Genomic DNA, 7,790 nt, shown 5'->3' on the forward strand with positions numbered 1-7,790 from the left:
GTTAGGGTTCAGGGGGGCTTAGGGTTAGGGTTAGGAGTTAGGGTTAGGGTTAGGAGTTAGGGTTAGCGTTTAGGGTTAGAGTTTAGGGTTAGGATTACGGTTAGGGCATAGGGTTAGGTTTGGGCTTATGATTTGTTTTTAAGGTTTAGGTGTAGGGTTAGGGTTAGGGGTTAGGGTTCAGGGGGCCTTAGGGTTAGGGTTAGGGTTAGGAGTTAGGGTTAGGGTTAGGAGTTAGGGTTAGCGTTTAGGGTTAGAGTTTAGGGTTAGGGTTACGGTTAGGGGCATAGGGTTAGGTTTGGGATTATGGTTTGTTTTTAAGGTTTAGGTGTAGGGTTAGGGTTAGGGGTTAGGGTTCAGGGGGCCTTAGGGTTAGGGTTAGGGTTAGGAGTTAGGGTTAGGGTTAGGATTTAGGCTTAGCGTTTAGGGTTAGAGTTTAGGGTTTGGGTTACGGTTAGGGGCATAGGGTTAGGTTTGGGGTTATGGTTTAGTTTTAAGGTTTAGGTGTAGGGTTAGGGTTAGGGTTTAGGGTTCAGGGGGCCTTAGGGTTAGGGTTAGGGTTAGGAGTTAGGGTTAGGGTTAGGATTTAGGCTTAGCGTTTAGGGTTAGAGTTTAGGGTTAGGGTTACGGTTAGGGGCATAGGGTTAGGTTTGGGGTTATGGTTTGGTTTTAAGGTTAAGTCATATGGTTAGGGTTAGGGTTTAGGGTTCAGGGGGGCTTAGGGTTAGGGTTAGGAGTTAGGGTTAGGGTTAGGAGTTAGGGTTAGCGTTTAGGGTTAGAGTTTAGGGTTAGGGTTACGGTTAGGGGCATAGGGTTAGGTTTGGGGTTATGGTTTGGTTTTAAGGTTAAGGTCTAGGGTTAGGGTTAGGGGTTAGGGTTCAGGGGGCCTTAGGGTTAGGGTTAGGGTTAGGAGTTAGGGTTAGGGTTAGGATTTAGGCTTAGCGTTTAGGGTTGGAGTTTAGGGTTAGGGTTACGGTTAGGGGCATAGGGTTAGGTTTGGGGTTATGGTTTGTTTTTAAGGTTTAGGTCTAGGGTTAGGGTTAGGGCTTAGAGTTCAGGGGGCCTTAGGGTTAGGGTTAGGGTTAGGAGTTAGGGTTAGGGTTAGGAGTTAGGGTTAGCGTTTAGGGTTAGAGTTTAGGGTTAGGGTTACGGTTAGGGGCATAGGTTTAGGTTTGGGGTTATGGTTTGGTTTTAAGGTTAAGGTCTAGGGTTAGGGTTAGGGGTTAGGGTTCAGGGGGCCTTAGGGTTACGGTTAGGGTTAGGAGTTACGGTTAGGGTTAGGAGTTAGGGTTAGCCTTTAGGGTTAGAGTTTAGGGTTAGGGTTACGGTTAGGGGCATAGGTTTAGGTTTGGGGTTATGGTTTGGTTTTAAGGTTAAGGTCTAGGGTTAGGGTTAGGGGTTAGGGTTCAGGGGGCCTTAGGGTTAGGGTTAGGGTTAGGAGTTAGGGTTAGGGTTAGGAGTTAGGGTTAGCGTTTAGGGTTACAGTTTAGGGTTAGGGTTACGGTTAGGGGCATAGGGTTAGGTTTGGGGTTATGGTTTGTTTTTAAGTTTTAGGTGTAGGGTTAGGGTTAGGGGTTAGAGTTCAGGGGGCCTTAGGGTTAGGGTTAGGGTTAGGAGTTACGGTTAGGGTTAGGAGTTAGGGTTAGCGTTTAGGGTTAGAGTTTAGGGTTAGGGTTACGGTTAGGGGCATAGGGTTAGGTTTGGTTTTATGGTTTGGTTTTAAGGTTAAGGTCTAGGTTTTGGTTGAGGGGTTAGGGTTCAGGGGGCCTTAGGGTTAGGGTTAGGGTTAGGAGTTAGGGTTAGGTTTAGGATTTAGGGTTAGCGTTTAGGATTAGAGTTTAGGCTTAGGCTTACGGTTAGAGGCATAGGTTAAGGTTTGGGGTTATGTTTTGGTTTTAAGGTTTAGGTCTAGGTTTAGGGTTAGGGGTTAGGGTTCAGGGGGCCTTAGTGTTACGGTTAGGGTTAGGAGTTAGGGTTAGGGTTAGGAGTTAGGGTTAGCGTTTAGGGTTAGAGTTTAGGGTTAGAGTTACGGTTAGGGGCATAGGGTTAGGTTTGGGGTTATGGTTTGGTTTTAAGGTTAAGGTCTAGGGTTAGGGTTAGGGGTTAGGGTTCAGGGGGCCTTAGGGTTAGGGTTAGGGTTAGGAGTTAGGGTTAGGGTTAGGAGTTAGGGTTAGCGTTTAGGGTTAGAGTTTAGGGTTAGGGTTACGGTTAGGGGCATAGGGTTAGGTTTGGAGTCATGGTTTGCTTTTAAGTTTTAGGTCTATGGTTAGTGTTAGGATTTAGGGTTCAGGGGGCCTTAGGGTTAGGGTTAGGGTTAGGAGTTAGGGTTAGGTTTAGGAGTTAGGGTTAGCGTTTAGGGTTAGAGTTTAGGCTTAAGTTTACGGTTAGGGGCATAGGTTTAGGTTTGGGGTTATGGTTTGGTTTTAAGGTTTAGGTCTAGGGTTAGGGTTAGGGGTTAGGGTTCAGGGGGTATTAGAGTTAGGGTTAGGGTTAGGAGTTAGGGTTAGGGTTAGGCGTTAGGGTTAGCGTTTAGGGTTAGAGTTTAGGGTTAGGGTTACGGTTAGGGGCATAGGTTTAGGTTTGGGGTTATGGTTTGGTTTTAAGGTTAAGGTCTAGGGTTAGGGTTAGGGGTTAGGGTTCAGGGGGCCTTAGGGTTAGGGTTAGGGTTAGGAGTTAGGGTTAGGGTTAGGATTTAGGCTTAGCGTTTAGGGTTGGAGTTTAGGGTTAGGGTTACGGTTAGGGGCATAGGGTTAGGTTTGGGGTTATGGTTTGTTTTTAAGGTTTAGGTGTAGGGTTAGGGTTAGGGCTTAGAGTTCAGGGGGCCTTAGGGTTAGGGTTAGGGTTAGGAGTTAGGGTTAGGGTTAGGAGTTAGGGTTAGCGTTTAGGGTTAGAGTTTAGGGTTAGGGTTACGGTTAGGGGCATAGGTTTAGGTTTGGGGTTATGGTTTGGTTTTAAGGTTAAGTTCTAGGGTTAGGGTTAGGGGTTAGGGTTCAGGGGGCCTTAGGGTTACGGTTAGGGTTAGGAGTTACGGTTAGGGTTAGGAGTTAGGGTTAGCGTTTAGGGTTAGAGTTTAGGGTTAGGGTTACGGTTAGGGGCATAGGGTTAGGTTTGGTTTTATGGTTTGGTTTTAAGGTTAAGGTCTAGGTTTAGGTTGAGGGGTTAGGGTTCAGGGGGCCTTAGGGTTAGGGTTAGGGTTAGGAGTTAGGGTTAGGTTTAGGATTTAGGGTTAGCGTTTAGGATTAGAGTTTAGGCTTAGGCTTACGGTTAGAGGCATAGGTTAAGGTTTGGGGTTATGTTTTGGTTTTAAGGTTTAGGTCTAGGTTTAGGGTTAGGGGTTAGGGTTCAGGGGGGCTTAGGGTTAGGGTTAGGGTTAGGAGTTAGGGTTAGGGTTAGGAGTTAGGGTTAGCGTTTAGGGTTAGAGTTTAGGGTTAGAGTTACGGTTAGGGGCATAGGGTTAGGTTTGGGGTTATGGTTTGGTTTTAAGGTTAAGGTCTAGGGTTAGGGTTAGGGGTTAGGGTTCAGGGGGCCTTAGGGTTAGGGTTAGGGTTAGGAGTTAGGGTTAGGGTTAGGAGTTAGGGTTAGCGTTTAGGGTTAGAGTTTAGGGTTAGGGTTACGGTTAGGGGCATAGGGTTAGGTTTGGAGTCATGGTTTGCTTTTAAGTTTTAGGTCTATGGTTAGTGTTAGGATTTAGGGTTCAGGGGGCCTTAGGGTTAGGGTTAGGGTTAGGAGTTAGGGTTAGGTTTAGGAGTTAGGGTTAGCGTTTAGGGTTAGAGTTTAGGCTTAAGTTTACGGTTAGGGGCATAGGTTTAGGTTTGGGGTTATGGTTTGGTTTTAAGGTTTAGGTCTAGGGTTAGGGTTAGGGGTTAGGGTTCAGGGGGTATTAGAGTTAGGGTTAGGGTTAGGAGTTAGGGTTAGGGTTAGGAGTTAGGGTTAGCGTTTAGGGTTAGAGTTTAGGGTTAGGGTTACGGTTAGGGGCATAGGTTTTGGTTTGGGGTTATGGTTTGGTTTTAAGGTTAAGGTCTAGGGTTAGGGTTAGGGGTTAGGGTTCAGGGGGCCTTAGGGTTACGGTTAGGGTTAGGAGTTACGGTTAGGGTTAGGAGTTAGGGTTAGCCTTTAGGGTTAGAGTTTAGGGTTAGGGTTACGGTTAGGGGCATAGGTTTAGGTTTGGGGTTATGGTTTGGTTTTAAGGTTAAGGTCTAGGGTTAGGGTTAGGGGTTAGGGTTCAGGGGGCCTTAGGGTTAGGGTTAGGGTTAGGAGTTAGGGTTAGGGTTAGGATTTAGGCTTAGCGTTTAGGGTTAGAGTTTAGGGTTAGGGTTACGGTTAGGGGCATAGGGTTAGGTTTGGGGTTATGGTTTGTTTTTAAGGTTTAGGTGTAGGGTTAGGGCTTAGAGTTCAGGGGGCCTTAGGGTTAGGGTTAGGGTTAGGAGTTAGGGTTAGGGTTAGGAGTTAGGGTTAGCGTTTAGGGTTAGAGTTTAGGGTTAGGGTTACGGTTAGGGGCATAGGTTTAGGTTTGGGGTTATGGTTTGGTTTTAAGGTTAAGGTCTAGGGTTAGGGTTAGGGGTTAGGGTTCAGGGGGCCTTAGGGTTACGGTTAGGGTTAGGAGTTACGGTTAGGGTTAGGAGTTAGGGTTAGCCTTTAGGGTTAGAGTTTAGGGTTAGGGTTACGGTTAGGGGCATAGGTTTAGGTTTGGGGTTATGGTTTGGTTTTAAGGTTAAGGTCTAGGGTTAGGGTTAGGGGTTAGGGTTCAGGGGGCCTTAGGGTTAGGGTTAGGGTTAGGGTTAGGAGTTAGGGTTAGGGTTAGGAGTTAGGGTTAGCGTTTAGGGTTAGAGTTTAGGGTTAGGGTTACGGTTAGGGGCATAGGGTTAGGTTTGGGGTTATGGTTTGTTTTTAAGGTTTAGGTGTAGGGTTAGGGTTAGGGGTTAGAGTTCAGGGGGCCTTAGGGTTAGGGTTAGGGTTAGGAGTTACGGTTAGGGTTAGGAGTTAGGGTTAGCGTTTAGGGTTAGAGTTTAGGGTTAGGGTTACGGTTAGGGGCATAGGTTTAGGTTTGGGGTTATGGTTTGGTTTTAAGGTTAAGGTCTAGGTTTAGGTTGAGGGGTTAGGGTTCAGGGGGCCTTAGGGTTAGGGTTAGGGTTAGGAGTTAGGGTTAGGTTTAGGATTTAGGGTTAGCGTTTAGGATTAGAGTTTAGGCTTAGGCTTACGGTTAGAGGCATAGGTTAAGGTTTGGGGTTATGTTTTGGTTTTAAGGTTTAGGTCTAGGTTTAGGGTTAGGGGTTAGGGTTCAGGGGGCCTTAGTGTTAGGGTTAGGGTTAGGAGTTAGGGTTAGGGTTAGGAGTTAGGGTTAGCGTTTAGGGTTAGAGTTTAGGGTTAGAGTTACGGTTAGGGGCATAGGGTTAGGTTTGGGGTTATGGTTTGGTTTTAAGGTTAAGGTCTAGGGTTAGGGTTAGGGGTTAGGGTTCAGGGGGCCTTAGGGTTAGGGTTAGGGTTAGGAGTTAGGGTTAGGGTTAGGAGTTAGGGTTAGCGTTTAGGGTTAGAGTTTAGGGTTAGGGTTACGGTTAGGGGCATAGGGTTAGGTTTGGAGTCATGGTTTGCTTTTAAGTTTTAGGTCTATGGTTAGTGTTAGGATTTAGGGTTCAGGGGGCCTTAGGGTTAGGGTTAGGGTTAGGAGTTAGGGTTAGGGTTAGGAGTTAGGGTTAGCGTTTAGGGTTAGAGTTTAGGCTTAAGTTTACGGTTAGGGGCATAGGTTTAGGTTTGGGGTTATGGTTTGGTTTTAAGGTTTAGGTCTAGGGTTAGGGTTAGGGGTTAGGGTTCAGGGGGTATTAGAGTTAGGGTTAGGGTTAGGAGTTAGGGTTAGGGTTAGGCGTTAGGGTTAGCGTTTAGGGTTAGAGTTTAGGGTTAGGGTTACGGTTAGGGGCATAGGTTTAGGTTTGGGGTTATGGTTTGGTTTTAAGGTTAAGGTCTAGGGTTAGGGTTAGGGGTTAGGGTTCAGGGGGCCTTAGGGTTAGGGTTAGGGTTAGGAGTTAGGGTTAGGGTTAGGATTTAGGCTTAGCGTTTAGGGTTGGAGTTTAGGGTTAGGGTTACGGTTAGGGGCATAGGGTTAGGTTTGGGGTTATGGTTTGTTTTTAAGGTTTAGGTGTAGGGTTAGGGTTAGGGCTTAGAGTTCAGGGGGCCTTAGGGTTAGGGTTAGGGTTAGGAGTTAGGGTTAGGGTTAGGAGTTAGGGTTAGCGTTTAGGGTTAGAGTTTAGGGTTAGGGTTACGGTTAGGGGCATAGGTTTAGGTTTGGGGTTATGGTTTGGTTTTAAGGTTAAGGTCTAGGGTTAGGGTTAGGGGTTAGGGTTCAGGGGGCCTTAGGGTTACGGTTAGGGTTAGGAGTTACGGTTAGGGTTAGGAGTTAGGGTTAGCCTTTAGGGTTAGAGTTTAGGGTTAGGGTTACGGTTAGGGGCATAGGTTTAGGTTTGGGGTTATGGTTTGGTTTTAAGGTTAAGGTCTAGGGTTAGGGTTAGGGGTTAGGGTTCAGGGGGCCTTAGGGTTAGGGTTAGGGTTAGGGTTAGGAGTTAGGGTTAGGGTTAGGAGTTAGGGTTAGCGTTTAGGGTTAGAGTTTAGGGTTAGGGTTACGGTTAGGGGCATAGGGTTAGGTTTGGGGTTATGGTTTGGTTTTAAGATTAAGGTCTAGGGTTAGAGTTAGGGGTTAGGGTTCAGGGGGGCTTAGGGTTAGGGTTAGGAGTTAGGGTTAGGGTTAGGAGTTAGGGTTAGCGTTTAGGGTTAGAGTTTAGGGTTAGGGTTACGGTTAGGGGCATTTCGTTAGGTTTGGGGTTATGGTTTGGTTTTAACTTTAAGGTCTTGGGTTAGGTTTAGCGGTTAGGGTTCAGGGGGCCTTAGGGTTAGGGTTAGGGTTAGGAGTTAGGGTTAGGGTTAGGATTTAGGGTTAGCGTTTAGGGTTAGAGTTTAGGGTTAGGGTTACGGTTAGGACATAGGGTTAGGTTTGGGCTTATGATTTGTTTTTAAGGTTTAGGTGTAGGGTTAGGGTTAGGGGTTAGGGTTCAGGGGGCCTTAGGGTTAGGGTTAGGGTTAGGAGTTAGGGTTAGGGTTAGGAGTTAGGGTTAGCGTTTAGGGTTAGAGTTTAGGGTTAGGGTTACGGTTAGGGGCATAGGGTTAGGTTTGGGATTATGGTTTGGTTTTAAGGTTTAGGTGTAGGGTTAGGGTTAGGGGTTAGGGTTCAGGGGGCCTTAGGGTTAGGGTTAGGGTTAGCAGTTAGGGTTAGGGTTAGGATTTAGGCTTAGCGTTTAGGGTTAGAGTTTAGGGTTTGGGTTACGGTTAGGGGCATAGGGTTAGGTTTGGGGTTATGGTTTAGTTTTAAGGTTTAGGTGTAGGGTTAGGGTTAGGGTTTAGGGTTCAGGGGGCCTTAGGGTTAGGGTTAGGGTTAGGAGTTAGGGTTAGGGTTAGGATTTAGGCTTAGCGTTTAGGGTTAGAGTTTAGGGTTAGGGTTACGGTTAGGGGCATAGGGTTAGGTTTGGGGTTATGGTTTGGTTTTAAGGTTAAGTCATATGGTTAGGGTTAGGGTTTAGGGTTCAGGGGGGCTTAGGGTTAGGGTTAGGAGTTAGGGTTAGGGTTAGGAGTTAGGGTTAGCGTTTAGGGTTAGAGTTTAGGGTTAGGGTTACGGTTAGGGGCATAGGGTTAGGTTTGGGGTTATGGTTTGGTTTTAAGGTTAAGATCTAGGGTTAGGGTTAGGGGTTAGGGTTCAGGGGGCCTTAGGGTTAGGGTTAGGGTTAGGAGTTAGGGTTAGGGTTAGGATTTAG

The sequence above is a fragment of the Strix uralensis genome, chromosome 14 (assembly GCF_047716275.1).
Source record: "Strix uralensis isolate ZFMK-TIS-50842 chromosome 14, bStrUra1, whole genome shotgun sequence".
NCBI lineage: Eukaryota > Metazoa > Chordata > Aves > Strigiformes > Strigidae > Strix > Strix uralensis.